This window comes from Sphaeramia orbicularis, chromosome 14 (assembly GCF_902148855.1).
Source record: "Sphaeramia orbicularis chromosome 14, fSphaOr1.1, whole genome shotgun sequence".
Taxonomy (NCBI): Eukaryota; Metazoa; Chordata; class Actinopteri; order Kurtiformes; family Apogonidae; genus Sphaeramia; species Sphaeramia orbicularis.
In genome coordinates, this window is record NC_043970.1 from 1,371,186 (window position 1) to 1,392,782 (window position 21,597).

Here is a 21,597-nt window from a genome sequence, read left to right on the forward strand (position 1 = left end):
CAAGAGTTTTTTCTTACTTCCAGATGTTTTTTCTTAGTTCCAGATTTTTTTTCTTAATTCAAGATTTTTTTTTTTTTTTTAATTCAAGATTTTTTTTGCTTAATTCAAACAAAAAAATCTGCCAATGGAACAAGTGAAAATTACCTTGGTAAGATTTCTTGAAATCAGATTTTCCAGATCTACTGTCTTACAATCAGTTCTTTTATCTCGCTGAAAAGTTCCTCTGTGGGTGATTTTGTCTGATTTTAAGTGTGATGAGATATTTGGACTAGAAATGAGAAAATACACTTGGTAAAATTTGGATTTTTGCTGCACAGCATAGTTTAGCCCAAATTCAACATAGGTGGGTGACAAATATTTGCAAATGAATCCCCTGACTCTACTCATCGCACCTTTAAAACGGGTTAAAAAAAAAAAAAAAGATGGCATATTTCCCATCTCCAGTGTTTCATTGACAGAGTTGACATTTACGTCGGTGGCTCGTTTCCATAAGTAGAAACTCACAGTTCAACTTCGGCTCAACGTCCTCTGTCAGTGGTTCTGGTTTCGCCCTTAACAGATTGACTTCAGTTATTAAGGCTCAACGGGCAAGAGGTAAAAGAACAAGTGCCCGGAACACACACTCGTAAAAATCTTAAATTCTGATTATGTGTTTGTCTCAAAAAATGCACACTCACCCACGGACACACACGTGAACAACACGCCAAAAAACACACATCAGAAAAAGCTCCTCTATTCCTGCGTGAGAGTTTAAACTTGTAATCTCAAACTATTTGTGTCTGTCTATTTCACAGCCTCAAAACTCAACCAAAGGATCCGAAATTATATTTAAAAACAAAAAACAAAAAAAGGAAGCAGTTCTGTTACAAGCGCCGACCTGGCAAAAGAAGAAAATAAAAAGACAGAACTTAAAAGGCTTTGTTTCGAAAAAAAACAAAAAAAAACAGCACAAACGACATAAAAGCAAATACTGTTATCAAGAAGATTCAGAAAGGGGTGTGTGTGGTGTGGGGGGGGGGGGCACGCAAATGACAAGAATGTGATTGATACATGAGAAAAAAAAAAAAAAAAAAGAATCTTTAGAAAGTTCACAGTCTTGAAGCTCCCTGTACCAGGGCTGGGTCGAGGTGAGGGTGGGATCAGGACCCGGAGTGGGGGAAGGTGTGTGTGTGGGGGGTGTTCAGGACATAATGAACTGGGTTAAAATTTCAACCTTGGTCAGAAGTTTGCCAAAAATTATTGTAACTGGTGTCACTTCAGCTGCTCTGAAAGGTGACACATGCAAACGGTCTCAGACGTACATGCAGAGTCTGGGGGGGGGGTGGGGGGTGGGGTGTGTGCTTTGTTTAAATCTGCGGTGGGATGATGGACGTTTACGGAGGTTTCCATCAACAGCTCATGAAATACTTTGAAATGCCACATGTGCAGGTGGGGAAATACGCTGACATTACACATTCAACATTTCAAAAGAACATTCAGCCCTTCATTTGGACAATAATTTCACCCCACCAGCCCAAATGGGTTCTGTTCTGTTCTATGTGAGTCTCTGCTATCAGATGTACGTTCGGCCGACCTCCCACCTCTGGATAGTTTCAAAAATAAAAGCAGCTGAAGTGACCAGTGGCAAAAACATCCCCTCTTGTTTCAATTTCAAAACAATATACACATGGAATTCGTCCTCTTTCCTCCAGATGGATGGATGTGTGTGATGGATGGATGGATGGATGAACATCCCTGCTGTTGTCCTTCAGTCCATCTCTTTGTCTTTCTGAGGAGAAATGTCGTTTTCCCCCCAAATATGGAGGATATTTGGGGTTAATGTTCTGGGGGGATGATGGGTGGACGGTGATGATGTTGTTAAAACACAGCAAAAATCCTGGGAACCCCCAAACCACAAACACCGAAGACACATTCCTGATGTTCCTGCCATTCAAGGTAAAGAGGAGGAAGAGGAAGGAGCAGCGTCGATGTTTCAATCTACTGCCGTCCTGATGAAGGGGGTTCAGGGACCAGGTTCATATGGGATGGGGGACTGGTACAAGATGTGCTGTAAGGGGTCGGAGGTTAGTTTGGGGTGTGTGAGGGGGTGGGGTGAGGAGGGGAGGGGAGGGAGGTCAGAGTTCACATCATGACGTGGCGGCGGCGGGTGCAGGGACAGGTGATCGGACCGGGAGAAGGAGCGGTCGCACTCAGTGCAGCGGAAAAGGTTTGATCCCGTGTGCTTGCGGAAATGTCGGGTCAGCTCATCAGAGCGAGCGAAGCGCCAGGTGCAATCCCTCCCAGGTACAGTGGTAGGGCTTCTCTCCTGGGGGGTGGGGGTGGGGGGGGTGGAGACAAGGATAAAAGTTAGGGGTGAGGAGACAACGCAAGGAAGTTCAGCTAATTTCCAACCCCTTTTCCACCAACATGGAGCAGCAAGTTCATAGTGGTGTTAGCTCAGTAGACTTTAGTTGTGGGCAGATGCTAGCGCTGGTTTGGACGTTACTTACCTCTATTCCACTAATGCTGCGTTTCCACTACATGGTATCGGCTCGACTCGGTCCTTTTTGTATTTCCATTACAAAAAGGACCTGGAATCTGGTACCCTGGTACTAGTTTTTTGGTATCACCTCCGCTGAGGTTCCAGGACTGGGGACCAGATACTAAAAGGGGACGTGTAAACACTGCAGACCACTGATTGGTCAGAGTCGTCTCTGTGCCCCACCCTTGTACAAAAAACAGATGCAGAAGTTTACAGTGAATCTGTCGGTAGGTGAATCCACATGATGACAGTCTGTAAAACTACACCATGGTTTGTCGAGGAGGTTCAGACGTAAAATTCAGCAGGAGTTTGACGAGGAGAACAGGCAACGAGTGAGTTTATCAGCGACTCTCTGAGCAGACGACACGGAAGTAACATGCCGCATCGCTATGACGACCAGCTACTGTAAAGTCAGTAGTATCCTGTGATGGAAACGGTCTGGAATAGGACCTGGTACCAGAGTCGAGTCGAGTCGAGCCGGTTCCATGTACTGAAAACGCAACGTAAGGCTAGTCCAGCTCCAGGGTTTAACCTCAAACCAGTTCTTTATAATTAAATAGTTAACCCTTTACCCCCTGAGCCCCGATTCCAGGTAAAGGTTCAAGTATTAAAGAACTGGTCTTAGTGCTTGGTGCTAAAACAAGACTAGGCTGGTTTCTAACCAAGACCTGTTTACATCAAGGAAAGGAGACAGGACTGGCAGGACCAGCAGCGATCATCTACTGACCACAATAGAAGCAAGTGGAGCTTCTAGATCAGTGTTTTTCAACCTTGGGGTCACCTGGAATTTCCAGTAATCGATAAAAATTAAGAAGGACTTACTAATATAAATCTGTGTTGAGTTGACAGATCCAGTCCCAATCCATATCAGACAAACTGTGGTTGTGAAACTGCAGCACTGTGGTCAGTTTCAGATGCTGCAGCTCTTTCATAATTCATAGTTTCAGTTCTTGTTTGTTCAGTATTAATGTCCTCCTTGTAAATCACAGCTGGACTGACTGGACAGATCCTGACCAAGGAAAATCACATTCTCCCTTTGTGCAGTAATCTACACCTGGATTTACTGCCTCTGTCCACAATAATATACATTATATAGACTAAATGTCCTCTAAAATTAACATTTATTTGAGACATAGTATAGCAAACTATTACAGGATCAAAAACAAATTAATTTTAGCAAAAAAATAATGTCCCGTTCTGGCATCACCAGAAATTTGTAATGTTAAATGGGGGTCATGAGCTGAGAAAGGTTGGGAACCACTGTTCTAGATGAATCAAAAAAGAAGAAATACCAGAGTTTCCATGAAATCGAAGCAGGAAACTCTCTAACCTGAAGAAAAGCAGATGTGTTCCTAGAAGGTCTACAAGTTGACCCAACCTCGAACAAGACCTAGCACCAAGTTAGTGTTGGTTTGACAATGCTACGGCCAACTTCAACAAGTGGGCAACAAAAAATTCTGGTTTTTCTTCTTTGTATTATGCAGACTTTTTCAAAATGGCCACCTCAAAGGTCCGTGCCGTTCTTGAACAGGTTTTCCTGGACAAGAGACAGTTCTCTGCTTTTGAAAAGAGCAGTTTGTGATTGAAGTGGCCCTTTTAAACCACATTGGTGCAAAAGGGATATTAGTCATTTTCTCAATAGAACTGGAAGGTTTTACAATATTTACAACAAAGCAGGTCACTTTTCAAAGCAAGGGTGAACTTTGTGGACTATGCTCTATGTTTCTATGGTAATGGAAATATATGAGTAGGTAATTTTTTTGTAATTAAACCTATTTATTCATATGGGTTTATTCTATATTTTCACCGTGTTTGCCTTCACTGGTTAAATGACCGTGCAGAACAGGAAGTGACGGACCTGCTCAGTCAAACCAGGCAGATTACATTCATGTGATTGAATTTCTAGCACTGAATTTTTTTGTACTGAAATTAAGTATTTGAATTTTTTGTCTCTCAATTGTACTATGTTCATAAATTTAAAATAATAAAATTCAGAGGCAAAAAATTCAGAAGCAAGAAATTCCGATCACACATCGGGGACATCAAGGATAAGCAATGAGTCTATCTCAAGTCGAACTGACAGCCAGCCAATCAAGTTACGTTAGGTTGGTCATGTGATGCCGAAAAAATTCAGATACTTAATTTCAGTGCAAAAAAATTCAGTGCTAGAAATTCAGTGGCTTTTAAAATTCAAAATCTGATGAGACAGATTTACTTCCATACTATAACCATCTAATCCTCCACCCAGAACCATATGTGAACATTTCCATTTGATGCCGGTCACAGTTTGAGGACTCAAACCTCCTGAACCGTCTGTGCTAATGTTTGCGTTGTCAGTGTGTCCTACCTGTGTGTATCCTCCTGTGGGCTTTGAGGTGTGAACTCTTCGTGTAAACTTTTTTACAGCCTTCATAGTCACACATGTGGATCCGCCTCCGCTTGATGTCCGGCGAATCTGGATCAACGGGCTCCAAGTCCATAACTGACCTGTCAGACGAGATAAAAGAAAGAACAAGTGTTCAGAGAACGCAAACCTCCACCAAGCACCTGAACAGTGTTCATGTGTGGATCGACTATTTCTGTTTAAATTCAACAGTTTCCAGGTTGTTCCATACAGCAGAAACAGTTGAAGCTTGGTCCCAGTCATGTGTCTGTCCAATTATATTCAGTTCCAATCAATATTTGTTGAGTTCTAATTTTAAATGTGTGGTAAATGGGATTTTCAATGTAAATGTCCACAGAGTCCACATTCCACAGTGGATGTGGACAGTTTAGTTCCAGATACAAGAGATTGTTCTAAGCTACAGGTGGATCCAACTGGAGGCTAATTGGTGTTGTTTTGAATTTTTGATGAATTTTGAAAAATTGCTCAATGATGACAGATAGGAAAATTGTAGATGTTGTGACCTTGCTGTGACCTTGAACTTTGTCCTACTGGGACCAAAATGTACTGGGTTGGTCCCAGGGCCTAGGCCTATCTGTGGGGAAGATTTGGGAAAGATGGTTGGAAGAGTTTTCCCATAAAGTTGCTAACAAACAAACAAACAAACAAACACGCAAGAAATAACACAAAGCAAGTGATCACAATAGCTCCTGGCGGAGGGTAAAAATAAAGAATTTAATACAGTTTAGAACCGGTTTCACTTTTAAGATTTCTTTTGAATAACACCATTTTAATCAGACTTCGCTAAGTGGAGTCATATGCATAGTTGAATCAGTATTACTTATTAATCACCCATTTACATTAAGTTTACACTCCTAAACTAGACTGATTATGCTATTATCACTTATATATGGTATAGGCAGTGTTGGGGAAGCTACTTTGCAGATGTAGTTTGTAAAACTCCAGTCGTTCATCATGGCCGTAGTTCAAACCAACTCCATTTTATTTCCAGGGTTAAACAGTGAATGTACAAGTGGTGAATATGAAACCAAATATGGACATGGTTGGGGCGGCACATTGCTATAGGGGGTGGGGCTGGCGGGGGGGTCGTCCATGGTGGTGACGACCACATGATATTAGTAATGATCGCACATCTGCGAAGAACTGGAGTGGTGCCAGGGCCAGCCAATCAGAGGCAGCGTTGGCTGTGATGTCATGACATGATCATGTCTTCAAAGACATTCAGGAGGAAAGACACATTCATAATTTAGAATTTGTTGTAAATTTGATCATTTTATTTGGTAAATTTCATATACACAAAAATAAATATTCCAAAACACACCCAAATTTTAAAATCTTCCTGATGGAATTTGAAAAATATATTAAATCTTTAGAATTTATCATTAACAAAAAAAAGCACTAGCACCTTGACAATTTATAAAGAATTCTTTAAAATAGACTGAACTCTCATGCATTTATTTATTTATTTGTGTTAGATATATTGTTTTTTTATACTACTATTTGTCTATTCTGCCTTGTGTCTTTAAATCTATGCTTTTTTCCTTAAATTTATTTGTTCAAATGCTTTTTCTTTTTGACAGCTTGATGTTTGCTGTTCATAATTTATGTGTTTTGTATACCTGAATATTTTCAATATAGTTGAGAGAAAAACAAAAATTCAGGAGGAAAAACAAAGGGACAGTCTGTGTGCAATGGACAAATAATTTTTATATACAAACAATAAATATTAAAAATCCTTAATTTTATGTTGTTGCCCAAAATTGTACTTTGCAAATTGAGTCGTTTAAACGACAAAAAATTACCTAAAAGTACTTGACCTACTTGACGCGACACAAAATATGAATACAATTGAACTACCAGCAAGTTACAGCCAAATGGAGTTGAACTACAGAGTTGAATTCCATGTAGTTTCAGAGTCCCCAACACTGAGTATATGTGAAGTATATTTGTGTGTTTTTGTGATTTACTGTGGTCATTTCTGAACGGTCCTACCACATTTATACATATTCAAATATGAATCAGTATTGGTACTTAACATGTAATGATCTTCCTTCTTTTTTTATTTCCTCCGTCAGGAAGTATTGCGATCACTTTGCTTTGTGTGTTTGTCTGTTTGTTTGCTTGTTAGCAAGATAACTCAAAAAGTTATGGACGGATATTCATGAAATTTTCAGGAAATGTTGATACTGGCACAAGGAAGAAAAGATTAAATTCTGGTGGTGATTTTGGGGGGGTCTGTCTTGGTGGAGGTCTGTGCTTTCCGAGTGCTTTTCTTGTTGTTTATGAGGTCCAGGTAATTGGAGAATGGTTTTGTAGTTTTAACCACTAGAGGGCAGCAGGGGGTCACATGGTACTGAAGAGAGCTGCACATAGGCTTAGTGCTGTCTCTCTTCTTGTTTACATTTTAACCCCATTGCCTCCTCATTCCTCATCTCTCTCTCTCTTTCTCTCTCTCTCTCTCTCTCTCTCACTCGCTCGCTCGCTCTCTCTGAGGAGGTGTGATGGCAAACTGCATTACGTAACCTTGTTTACACTCCAGTTCTGGGACAGCCCTGCCCAGCAACACACACACACGCACACCCTCTCACACACACACACACACACACACACACACACACACACACACACACACACACAGAGTAAATACACTTCTTTCGTTTGTATCCATTCCTGTCTTCATCCTGTCTGTCACTTCATCAGACTCACAAACAAACTCCTTCAGTCTGTCGTACACACACACACACACACACACACACACACACAAAAGCACAACACTAACCGTTAACGCCCACACCCTAAACTTCAGTTACAGCCAACTGGCCTCGCCCACTGGGTGTGGCACCAGCTCTGCCCTGATTTACTAATAACCACACTGGACACACACACACACACACACACACACACACACACACACATAAAAGCCTTGCCTGGGACAACACTCTCCTCGACAGTACCCACCAGCCCTTATTCCAGTGTATACTAAATGAACACACACTCAAACCCACTGTGGCGTCCGTGTGTGTGTGTGCTGTGGGCTTCCATACGCTTACGTAAGTGTCCGGTCACGGCAGCGTTGCACTAATGTAATTAGTCAGGAGACTTGAGGCAAAGGAAGTGATCCACTCCCAGACCACATTTCCCATAAACCCTGCTGTGTGTTAGCGTCTCCGTCCTCATATCACAGACCTAATGCTAAGATGTCATTACACATAAAGGCCCCATGAAAGTTTGACGAACATTAACATTTTATGGGTTTTCCTTTACAAAGCTGTGGTGTTAGAAAAGGCTTTAAATGCATCCTGTCCAGTTACAGTCTCAAACTGAGGCGCTTTCTAACAAAACATTTCTAGCCTAGCATGGCCGTCAGTTAGGTAAAGCTACACCTGCAGCTCCAAGCACCAAAGGGAGTTGAAATTGCTAGAAACAACAAAATATAACTTACATACAAGTCAGCAGTTCCTCAACTACAAGGAGAATCAATGCAAGAATTGATAGGGAAACCAATCGATAAGTGACATCGATAATGGAACTGGATTTGCTTAATTCTTATCAATTCCCATCCTTTTTACAAAGCCTTCTGCATATATTCAAAATAGTATTGATGGTGCTAAAAAGGTCAAATATGTACCTTTTGGCCACTTAAAAACATGTTTTTGTAGGTTTGGGTCCTGGGCTTAAAGGTCCTGTACACGAGAATTCATTTAAAGTGGATTGCAGCGACACCTTTGGCTGGATCGTTGGTGTATTTAAGGGACAAAGACTCTGTTTCCCATGAGCACTTGCACCTACTGTCATAAGGGCAGAACTGTGCCCAAGGCGTTTTGAAGTTAAAGACTTTAGAGTGGATCCTCTTTCCAACTCGTTATTTCTTTTTTCCACACAGTAGCTTTCAGGTGTGAAGTGACGTTTGAAACGAGACGACAAACCAACTTCATAAAGTCTGTTTGTGTCATAGTTTAGGAACTGGAGTGAAAACCACAGGTGAACCATACTGTTAGTGCGACTCCTGCTTCTATGTGTGTTTTCTTCTGGAGCTCCTCAGTGTTCCTCACAGACCGCTGTTCTAAAACGTGTCCCAATAATACCCATCTGCTGTAGTTTTAACCCACAGTATTCAGTCCTTTTCCTAAATGCCTTCAGTCCTTCTTCATCTTCCACATTGTTCAGCTCCAGCTGCTTCAGCCTTCTGCATTCACAGAATTCTACTTTTATAATGGTCTTGTTCCTGAAGGACACTTTAGCGTCCAGGCCCTGGCAGGAACATTCAACTCCATCCAGAACCATTTCAGTGGGACCTTCCAAAGCCCTTAGTTTGGACTGAACCAGCGCTCCAAACCCAACAGATTAGCCCGGTCCATCTCAGAGCTAGCCCTGTGGCTAACACCAGTGTTTACTAAATGTTGGACTGAGCTACCAACAGACACTGGAGTCCAATCCAATGTGATGGTTAGATTATGGAATCGAATTATTAATATGACAGATAATCGAATAACCAAAAAGTATTTGGCTGGGGTAGGACGAGGTCCCCTTGGGCGGCAGAGATTAGAGCTGTCTTTGCAGAAGCACAACTTCAATATATATTTCACAACAACCTTTCATGTAGCATTAACAAGATCAGAGTGAACCTAATGTCTGCTTTTAACAAAAAATGGGTAAATGGGATCCTGACTAAACCGAAGCTGTGGACACACATTCAACTAAAAAACACATAAAACAGAGTTTTATGTCAGCACCAATTTGACCAGGAACCAAAGGTCCCTAATTGCTCAGTTGCGAACAGGAATCCTTCCCTTGGCCTCAGAAACTGGGAGATTTACCAAAACCCCAGAAGAAAACAGACTGTGGACTGTGTGATTTGGGGAAGTAGAAAATGAATCATGTTTTTTTTGTATTGTCCTCTATATGATGAACTGAGAGCCCCTTTGTTTGATGACATGTTTATCCAAATCCTGATCTGTTCTGGAGCACTGATGATGACAAGATGAAATGGTTGTTTAGTTCTAATTAGGGATGTAACGATATGAAAATTTCATATCACGGTTATTGTGACCAAAATTATCACAGTTATCGTTTTAATCACGGTATTGTTAAAATGTGTTCAAAATGTTCAAAAACTACTAATACACACACTGAAATATATAACCAAGTTGTATTTTGAAAAAAAACTAATAAAGTAGCATGCACAAAGTACTTTCTGTTGCAGAAACATTCAAGTAATTACATGTAAACACAAACATACAAATGTGCATAAAGCTGGCACCTTATGGACACAAGAGATATCTGCACCAGGGGAGGAACTGATAGGATCTGATCAATATCAATGCTATTATCAGTTCGCTATCAATCCAATTCCTTATCAATTCTCCTATTGATTCCTGTGGTGTTTTTGAGTGTGAAAAAAAGTAGTTGGACAGGTCAGAGTGGAGATTTGTTTGAACATTTTCCAGATCAATCATTCCCAGTGTCACACATACACACTATTGTACACACATACACTATTGTACACACATATACACTGCTGTACACACAAACAGAAAGTGAAACACAGTCAGATCTTCCTGAACTATTTGATGAACCAAATGTAAATATTCTGAAAGAATGAGCATTTAAAACATGTTAGGCTGATCTGATCCAGACTGGTCAGTGGTTCAGTCCTGGTGAGACACAGACAAACCACAACAGTGTCCTGTGGTCCAGTTCCTCTGGAGGTCCGTCAGTGGATTTCCTGTTGAAGTTCCTTCAGTTCATAAATCCTCCTCTCCTTTGGTTTTTTACACACATCATGTGTCTGTACAGTTGTAGTTCACTCATTTGGGCTCATTTGAACTGACAGGAGTGTGTCCTCAGTCTCTATATTCAAACGGTTTCAGTGTTGGGGCCAGGAAGGGGTAACACTAGCGAGGACCGGGTCTGTGCTCTCGCTTGCTAGGATGGACTGAGTCCATGCGCGTGCTTGTTCGGACCAACCCGCAGTCAGACGGACCGGGTCCGTGCGTGCACGCCGACAGACCGGGGTTCCATGTGAGACCGGGTCCATGCGGGAGCCCCTATCCCCGAATCTCTGGAGCTCTGTCTGTGCAGGTGCCTTCCACCATGTTTCCAGAGGCCAAACATTTACAAACTGCACACACACCCCTGGAGTGCCGTCTGCTTCTTCAGGAAATGAACAGTACCAGAGTTTTCTAGGTGCGGTAATCGAACACGGTTATCATAATAATACAATTTAAACAGTAATGGTAACCGTCGGAAATTTTACCGCGGTTTATCATTATACCGGTTATCGTTACATCCCTAGTTCTAATGTATATAAATTAGCATTATTTGTTTGTAAGCCTGGAAAAAGCAGCAGATATGTCTGTTTAATAGGCCAGTATCTTGTTTTTGTTTATATACTGGGCCTGTCGTCTGGTTTCTGATCTTTGGTTTGTATTTATGGTGTCTTCTAAGCCCATGGAAGGGCTGGACACGTCTGTATGCAAGGACACAGTAAGAAAACTTTCACTCGTTCATTCATTCCAATGTTCCCATGCATGTGTGTAAAGAACAGAAGCATTCTCCAGCTGTGGAGAAGGCAGAGGGCCGACTGCAGCTGTGTTTTCATTCCTTTAACTCTATCCTCAGTTCTATCCATGGGTCTAATGCACAGGTTTATTTCTGTTTCAGTCTGGGCTCGTTCACTCTACCCTTTAGTTTTCTGTTTCTTTGTGCCAGTCCAGCTCCAGTTCCAGTGTCCACCAGTACAACTACACTAATCCAACTCATCCCTTTGTTTAGTTAAAGGACAGATCTGACTCCTCACTCGTTCATCTTACTACTAAACTCTGCCGGTTGGTGTGTTGTTGTCATAGTGACGTAAGTCTGCCATAAATCAGTCCAGTCTTGTCTGACCTGACCAGGGAAGATGGAAATAGCATTTGGAAATAACCTATTTTGGTGCTGATGTCATTTTAAATTCCAGACTACGATCAGGCATATATATATATAAAAAAATGAGACTTTTTACAGATCACACAAGTCTGAACAGGACTTTAAGTCTTCTGAACAGGTCTGTGAACCTCTGTGAATACGGGTGTACCAATGACAGCCTGTAAAAGTCCGCCTCATTCCATGGAAGTAAATCAGTTGATTAGGGTCGCTGGTGCCTTCACTTACCCCGTATACCTGCATAATTTTCAGGTGTGTGCTGTGCGTTGGACTCACCCTGCGTCGAGGCTCTGGGCACTGAGGGAGGCTGATCCCGACTCTGTTCCGCTCTCTGCGTCACCTGTCGCTCTGATACTCCACTGGAGATGTGGAACCTGGTTTAATGCGAAACTGCGGAGAAGAAAAGATGGAAGAATAAGTGTTAGGAGAAGGGTGGACTGCAAACACAGTGGATCACACAGGAGGACGGCATGTGCTGCAGCAGCACCTAAACCACAGGTGTCAAACATGCGGCCCGGGGGCCAAATCCGGCCCACCAAAGGGTTCCAATCCGAAATGCACAAATTACACTGAAAATATTAACAATCATGGAGTCAAACTCCTTTTAATTTCAGGTTCCACATACAGACACATTCGATTTCAAGTGGGTCAGAACCAGTAAATATTATCAATATAACCTATAAATTATGACAACCCCAAATTCTCTCTTTGTGTTTTTTGGTGTAAAACAGTAAATTACATGAAAATGTTTAACATTACCAAACTATACTGTCATGAAAAAACCTGAATAACCCAGAGGTGTAGAATTGCGTAGGGGACACACCTCTACCAATACCCATCCAATACTGTGTACTCACTATCAGTCCAACTGCTGTCCGTAGTGTTCAGTCAATGATTCTGGCACACAAAGGGTTAACAGTCGGTCTCTGCTAGAAGTCCCGCCTCTAACATAAATGTCGCTTTCTGATTGGCTCTGTGGTTTTGCTAACGTACATGTGATTGGCCGTCCCCGCTGTCACTCCATCTACTTGTCAAGGAACCTGTTAGTTGGAGCGCTAACATAAGTTTTCAGTCTGTTTGTATTTGTTCTGTCTGGGTCACATCAGCTAGACGGATTTGAATATCAGTGATGTCATTTACATGTGCATTTGGACATATGTGTGTGTGTGTGTGTGAGTGTGCGCTCAGTAATTAGGATGTAAAGGATGTCAAAGAAACTGGTCAGAAGACACTTCTATAGGAGTCACAGTGTAGTATAACGAGTAAAGTGTAAGTGGGTCTGAACTGTAGAGGCTCAACACAGATACTGAATAAAAGACACTATTTAATGACAAACACATACACTTTAAAGTTTGTTTTAAAAATTATTTTCATGTATTCTATAGAAAGAGCAAGTGTTTAAAAAACACACATGAAGAAAATTTGTGGGGAAAATACAACAAAACCTCAGATTTAAATGTGATTCTAGATGTAGTTTTATTCATATTTTTGGGAATAAATTCCAGTAATAATTGAAAGTAAAAGCCTTTTTTGCTCAGACAGTAAATGAACCATCAAACTGTATGATCAGTGTATCCAGAATCTGTTCATATGTCATGAATCAACATATTTATGGCAGGAGACAGAGAGTAGAGAGGAGGAGGAGGAGGAGAGGAGAGAGGAGGAGGAGGAGGAGGAGGAGGAGAGGAGGAGGGGAGGAGAGAGAGAGAGAGGGAGGCTGTAAATTCACAGGTGAGGTTAAACTAAATAAATGGATATGTTTGTCATTAGAATAACTTTGCAGAATGCATTAAATTCTTGTATTGTCTTTAGATATTCAGATATGCATTATAAACTTGTCAATTACTGATTTTTTTTCTGACTGTTTGTTTGATCACCTTGACATGATGTGAAATTACAATTGCTAATGCAAAAAAAAAAAATCAGCTTTCAGGAGTGCTGCCTTGGAGCACTTTAGTGTCCACACCAGTGTCAGAATAAAACCTACTGCCTTGGAATAACCTGAACAAATATGAACAAACAGAAATGTCTTAAGAAAAGTAAATTTAATTTGACCAATATTCTGCCTGTTACTAAATGTTTGGTGCGATTGTAACGCACGTGTAAATGATAAACTGATAAACTGAGGCAGAATATTGTTAAAATTGCAATTGTTTTTCTGAAGACAATTCAAGTTGTTCATATATCGATTTTTAAGGAAACTGTAGATGTAAACCTGATCAGAATATGAGAGATCGGCAGGTAGCTCATGTTCGAGCATTGGGTCCGTGTCAGAATCAACCTCAGCTGTTCAGGGGGTGACGATGTTTGATGTGGCTGCTCAGGCCCAGAGCAGAGCGGAAAAGCCGGGGACACTTCGTGCAGGGAGGGTGGGTGGTGATCGAGGAGGGAGGAGCCGCTCTTTGTGTTGCTGTCTCTCGGCCTCTGCTTCAGAACGTCGTTGAATCTCCATGTGGGCTGTTCCCTGAGTGATGGTGCGCATCCACACAGTTCGGTCCTCGGCGAGGGTCTCCCAGTTGGCATGATCATAATATAATTTAACTTTTTCACTGTTATTATTTTCCTGGTCCGGTCCACTGGAGATCAAATTGGGCTGAATGTGGAACTGAACTAAACAGAGTTTGACAGCCCTGTCCTAAACTATGGACCCATCTGCCTCTGCATCAGACACACGTCCTCTGTCTGTTTTAAATCCATTCTTCAAACCCATCTTTTCTCATTGACTAGTAAAACCATGGGAGATGTTTTGAAGGTATATTTTATTCTATTGTTTTTATTTGGTAGTGGTTTATTGTTCTTATTTTTTTGTTTTTTAATTGTATGGCTTTTTATGTTTTTTAATCTATTCTGTATTTATTCTTTTATTTGGCTTTTATTTTCTTCTGTGCAGCACTGTTTCTTTTTTGTACAGTTCTATGTTTTTAAATCTATTCTTGTATTTTATTCTTTTATTTTGGTTTTAATTATTCTTCTGTACAACACTTTGGTCCACTGTGGTTGTTTTAAAGTGCTTCACAAATAAAGTTGGATTGAACTGGACAGAGATCGAAGGGGGATGAAAAGGATTTGTGGAAGGAAAAAGATAAACTGTTGAATGAAAGTAAAATGAAAGAGAAAAAAAGGTGTGTGTGTGTGTGTGTATCCGTTCAAATGTCCACTTTGTAAAGACCATCTCTTCTACATGTCAAAGCATCAGGAAAAAACTAAAAAACAAAAACAACAACCAAAAAAAAAAAAACGCCCAGATGTTCATGAAAAAACACGCCTGCTAATTAACATAGAAAATGCTAATTAGCAATTAGTCTGAGGACAAATCCTTGCAGGTTGTCATATAAGTCTCTGCTCATCATCCCCAGCACCTTCTGATGTTTCATAACTTCTTTTGGTTTCTGTTATGAATTTGATCTTTTGTCACAGACCAGACGTTTATACAGAAAGTTTTTGTAACAAAGCGAGAAACTATAACAAAGGATAAAGAGAAACGGATGGCTAATGTAAAAAGAGCTGTGGGTACGAATTATTTTCTAGTAATAACTGAAATAAATGTCCAAACTGAATAAAAACAGAAAATTAAACACACAACAGTCAGTGGATCTGTAGGTAATTGGATATTCTTTTCAGAAACAAAAGAAAAACTAGTGGTTTATTTGATTTTTGTTTTAAAAATAGAAGAATTAAAATTGAATTTCAAGGCATTTTTCTTTTTCAGTGTCAAACAGATAAACCAAATTTAAAAAAAAAACACTGATTTTCATTTTCTTTTTCTAATTACAACAAAGAAAGTCACTACCTGACAGAAATGGAAACAGACCAAAAACACCTGTTTTTTTTTTTTTTTTTTTATTTTCTCAGACTGAATGTTGTCATTTTTAAGGAAAGAGCGTTAATGCCTCAAAGACTCGTTCCAACGATGGGTTTGTATGAAATCTGGACATCGTAGACACACTCGCTCTATGAATGTCTTCCAAGGTTCTAATCGTTTTGGATTTTTCATTATAGGTTAGTTTCATTTAGTTTGGACTTTTTTTCTCTAATTCAGTTAGTTTTAATTGTTTTTAGAGCAGGTTTGCTAGTACCTCCGCCAGGAGGTATTGTGATCACTTTGCTTTGTGTGTGTGCATGCATGCGTGTTTGTTTTTTAGCAAGATAACTCAAAAAGTTACGGATGGATTTTCATGAAATTTTCAGGAAATGTTGATACTGGCACGAGGAAGAAATGATTAAATTTTGGTGGTGATCAGGGGTGGGCAGGTCTGTCTTGGTGGAGGTCTGCACTCTCTGAGTGCTTTTCTTGTTTTTTTCGTTTTTTTTAAATGCTTAGTTTTAGTTTAAGTTTTTTTTTTTAATCTCTTTTCTCTTCTTCTCTGTCGTCATATTCAAATAAATCCCAGACAGGACTCTGCTGCTTTCTCCCAACTTTAGTCTCCATGTTTCCAGGTAGAGTGGGGACCAGAGGACAACTGGAAACCACAAGTGAACACAAGTGACGGACCCTTAAATATCAGATGGTGACAGCAGAGAAAATTGCTAGAGCGAAATAAATGGCTTTCATATCAATCTGACACTGACAAAGACGAAAACGAAGGGAATTTTATCCATAATTTTTATATGGTTTAGTTAGTTTTGTAAACATACAATACAGTTTCAGTTAGTTATTTTTTATTTTAATTACAGTTTTTATTTATTTCAGTTAACGAAAATGGTTTTTCAGGTCTAGTTTTCATCATTTCGTTAGTTTTCGTTAACAATAATTACTTCGGTATGTCTACGAACTCCAGATTTCATATGAACTGGAAGATTCGTATTTTTAATTCTTCTATTTTAAAATGAAAATCAATTAACCACTAGTTTTTCTTTTGTTTCTGAAAAGAAAATCCAATTACCAACAGACCCACTGACCATCCAACCCCTCTGTGCTTAAACTCACAGTTCAAAAGAGGAACAAAACAAATAAGTTAACGTTTAAAAACTAGAATAGTTGGTTATTTACAGGCTGACACCTAATCTGCACACAATTATTAAAAACAGCCAAAAAGACATGGTTAGTACTCCTGAGCAGATACTATTGATAAAAACTGAAGGTTTGGATCATTTGTATCCGATTATTCATCCATAATTCAGTCCGTTTCTGTTTGTTAGTCTGTGCCTGTTTTTTCCTAATTACACAGTTTGAAAACTTCACCGGCTGCTGTTTGACAGAAACAACACAACTGATAAAACACACACATGTGAGTGTGTGGGGTTATTTATTTGTGCAGTTTGTAAAGCCCCTCCCCTCCCCTAACGCTGGATCTGATGGAATGTGGTGGCCATACTGTTCAAAGTCCACACTGCCTGCAGAGAGAGAGAGTGTGTGTGTGTGTGTGTGTGTGCGTGCGTGCGTGTATGAGTGAGAGGGGGGTGTGTGTGTGTGTGCGTGCGTATGTGCATGTGTGTGTGTGTGTGTATGAGTGAGAGGGGTGGAGTGGCTGAGGGTGTGTGTGTGTGCGTGCGAATGTGTGTTTGTGTGCATGCGTGTGTGTGTGCAAGTGAGAGTCACCTAAAGAAGTGCTCTTTTTTGTCTCTGGAGACAATTAAGAACCCACACACACACACATATACACACACATATATACACACACAAACACACAGTCTTTACTTAAAAGGCAAAAAAAAAAAAGAAAAAAAAAGTCACCCATCTCCTCTGAAACCCTTCTCTTCCTCCTCACCCTTCCAGCCCTACAGCCCCCCCCCACCCCCCCCCCGGTGTCCACTCCCACTCACCACTGCAGCTCATCCTCCTACCTTTTCCCTGTGCAGGTGTAGAACCACCAGCACCACATTCACACTTCCTGTCTGCTCCTCTCACTCCACTTGACTTTGTTTTGTTTTTTCTGGCTGACGTTCTCACTCTGTGGTTCTTTTTCTATCACATCAAAAAACAAAAAAACAGGACTAGCTGACCAGAACAGACTGTGACTGAGGATGTTTGAAGCCTCTGAATGTCCTCCAGACTGTCTAGTACACAGGTGTCAAACTCACAAAGTTCAGTTCCACATTCAGCCCAATATGATCTGCAGTGGGCTGGACCAGGAAAATAATAACAGTGAAAAAAGTAAAATTATATTATGATAATGTTTACATCTACGACGTTTCCTTAAAAATCTGAATAACATGAACAACTTTAAATGTCTTAAGTGCAATTTTAACTAGAAAAGCAGTCGGAGAACACAGACCTCTGCCAAGGCAGATCAGTGCAGATATTAGATTAAACTAGATAAGATTAGATCGGATCAGATCAGATCAGATCAGATTAGATAGACCTTTATTGATGCTTTGGCAAAACCAGGAAAATGAGTTTCCAATAGCAGCACAATCACCGAATATACACACAAGAAATACCACAAGAAAATAGCAAAACAACAACTATAAAAAAGAAAACAGTACTGAAAAAAAACAAGCAATCCCATATTATAAAGTACTGGCAGAAACAAGTATGAAGGACATAAATGCTGCAGATTCATTTATGTCCTACTGTTGGACATTTGCATGAAGAGAAAAGACGGAGGCAGGTTGAGACTCAAGTGGAGAGAGTGAAACATGTAAATCACAATCGCCTGTGACAGAAAAACTCCTGGCATGACAAACAGAAAAGGATCTTATTGCTGCAGATTCTTCCACAGGTTTCCAAGTGCTGTCGCCTCCCTTGTTTACATTCCTGAGTGGACACTGCACTGGTTTGGATTAGAAACTAAAGGGAACTAAACGGACTTCACTGAGGCACTGTAGTGCAGTTTGTCAAAGGGGTGGAGGCCTGTTTTACCACAGCGCCTGAACAAATGTCCAGCTTCCCCTCATGTTTACTCAGGGATGAATTACCCCCCCACACCCCCAACTCACCGTTGTTTAACGGGAATGACCTGCAAAGGCTTCAAGTGCTTCAAGTTAAAATGTGACTAAAAATCAGTTATTCAACAACTGCTACTGTTACTGAACCTACTCGTATAAGGGAACATGTGAGATACGAGGGTGAAGATCTGAGCAATACTCATACTTTCCTCATTACTAGTACTTCTAGTCCCACATTTGGGTCAGCTTTTCTACCTGATTATCTGCTGTAGCATTTACAGATATGTACTGGTACAGAGCAAACTGTCCGCTGATATTTCCAGTTTCACCATCCTTTTTCAGTATGATTTTAAAGAAATATGATGCTGTAAAAAATGTTGTCTGATTCAGATGTGGACACTCTTAGTAGTAAAATGTACAATAATTCAGATGATATTGCCAGGCTTCACAAATTGTTGGAAGAAATGTAAATAGTAAAATATATTTCATGTCTTACACTGTATTTCTTCATTGTTATTATTTATTCATTAAACTGAAGATGAAAACTTGCATTAATAATTCGTATGTTTGTGTATAATGCCTGTGTTGAAGTGTTGCAGGTTCAAATTACAGGTCCATCCTGTAATATTTGATGGAGGACAGAAGAAATGGGTGACATGTCACGCAAGTGTAATATAAATATAACAATGTTTAACCCGTCTGAAACCAAAGGTGGACAGACGTCAACACCACACCTCAGGCCATATCAGGCCAAAACATGCACCTGAATGAGGAGACGGTGGTGCGTTCACAGTTCTATCAGCAGCAGCAGCTTTGGTCCATGAACTGTACCAGACTAACAGTGGTACCTCTGTTCAGGTTGTCTGGTTAGCATGGTTAGCGTGGTTAGCATCAACAGTAATCCTTGAATCACAATGCAGTGACATCTTGAACACTGATGTTTCTTCCCACTATTGTTAAAGTTTACTTTAAAAGTTTACTTTAAAAGCAAAGGGAGCATTTTTTACTAGAAGGTTGTGGTGTTGGCGTCCACTATCAAACTACTGAAGCTGGTCAGTATCAATGGTCTGCTACTGAGGACTTGCAGCTGACGTCACTGGTCATGTGATTGTTGTTTACACCGCCATATTGGTAGGCACACTATCTGGATCCAGAAAGTCACAGCTGTTGCTTTATATCGTGTTTTTCTTTGGACTGGTGTTTGCGTGTTTTGTTATTTGTGAGTATGTCTGCTTGTGATAAAGGCACCATACATGAGTTTCAGTGTTTACTTACAACAGTGATGCGTACAACTCGGAGACAAAAACACAGTACCAGCTCCAGCCGGCTCACATCAGCCGTACACCTCCAGGCTCTGCCCCAGAACTGGTGAACGAGCCGATATGTTAGCTGTAAAACGCTCCATTAACTGTCTGTGTCCAAAAGCCCATCCCATCTTCTCTTTCACGGCCGCATAATTTGACTGGACCGCATGGGGAAGGCTATCTCATAGGGGTCTGCATCACTGTACCACATGATGACAATTCTTTTTTTTCCATGCTACTAAGCGCAACAGGCACGCAGGCTAACTATACTGAGAAGCTACGCTAACCGCGGTAATAACTCTAAACAGACGTCGGCAGAACAGAACCACCGCTGCCACCAATGGAACCCAGCGGTCTGTATGCAGAACTGATAATTGGTGAAAGCTGAGGAATAAACGGCACACAGGAGTTTAGCAGGTCCATCCTTTAACACGTTGTACGATCCAAGGAAAGCTTGCCTACCAATACAGCGTCGTAAACAGCAAACCACGTGATCATGTGACATATGTGCAAAACCTCAGTATATACACTACTGGTCAAAGGTCTGAGAGGTGAAGGTCTCTCCTCCTCTCCTAAAACTTTCCTTGAGAGAGAGAGAGACAGAGAGAGAGAGAGACAGAGAGAGAGAGAGAGAGAGAGAGAGAGAGAGAAAGTCTGTTGAATTCCAACCCAAACACACCTTATTCTACTTAATAAACACCTGCTCCATGTCTTATTTCAGAAGCAGAAGTATAAAAACCACTACTGTATCCATCACTATTTTTTTCCAACAGGCTAAAACAGTACTATTAGTACCACAAAAGTAACTGTAATCCAACAGTAACTGTGTAAAACTACTGGACTTGAGCTGTGCCAATGTTCCCAGACTCTGAGTTGGACTGGTTTTTCTATCAGGACAATGCTCCTGTCCTCAGCTGGGTCCATGAAGGTGTGGATGACGGACCACCAGATGCAGACCCTGTCAGGTCCAGTCCAACCTCCAGACCTGAACCCACTGTGGATGACGGACCACCAGATGCAGACCCTGTCAGGTCCAGTCCAACCTCCAGACCTGAACCCACTGTGGATGACGGACCACCAGATGCAGACCCTGTCAGGTCCAGTCCAACCTCCAGACCTGAACTCACTGTGAAAACTTCTGAAGGAACATGGATGGTCCAAGCCATGGAACATGTTCTGAGCTAATTTTTAAAGTACAAAATAATACTGAACACTAAGAGCACCAGCGCTAACCTTGTACTGTCCACCATCAGTGTCGATCTGAAGGTGTTTGTTGTTCGACTCACCTGAACCCCTACTGAGCGTCCGTCGCTGCCTATGAGCGGCACCGTGATCGCCGCTGTGGCAACGCCGTCCGTTGGCATGGCCGTGTAGACGACCGGCAGCGACTGCACCACCACAGGGATGGTCTGCAACTGGCCCACTTTACTGGGCATGCTGACGGAGGGGATGGTGTGGATGACATGGAGGATCTGCTGACCACCGGCGCCCTGTGTGGCCAAGATGGAGCCTGGAGATAAGACCTGGAGGCAGAGGGGAGGCTTAGATCTGATCCCTGTGCACCTGCCGTACACAATGTTTAAAAAAAAAACAGTACAAAGGACAGAGGTGGGTGT

General features: G+C 41.1%; 1 pseudogene; it reads right to left on the reverse strand.

Moving 5' to 3' along the window:
- Positions 1 to 2,121: 2,121 nt before the first annotated feature.
- The window catches only part of LOC115433350 (Krueppel-like factor 8), a 142,209-nt pseudogene continuing 122,733 nt past the window's right edge, over positions 2,122 to 21,597 (reverse strand).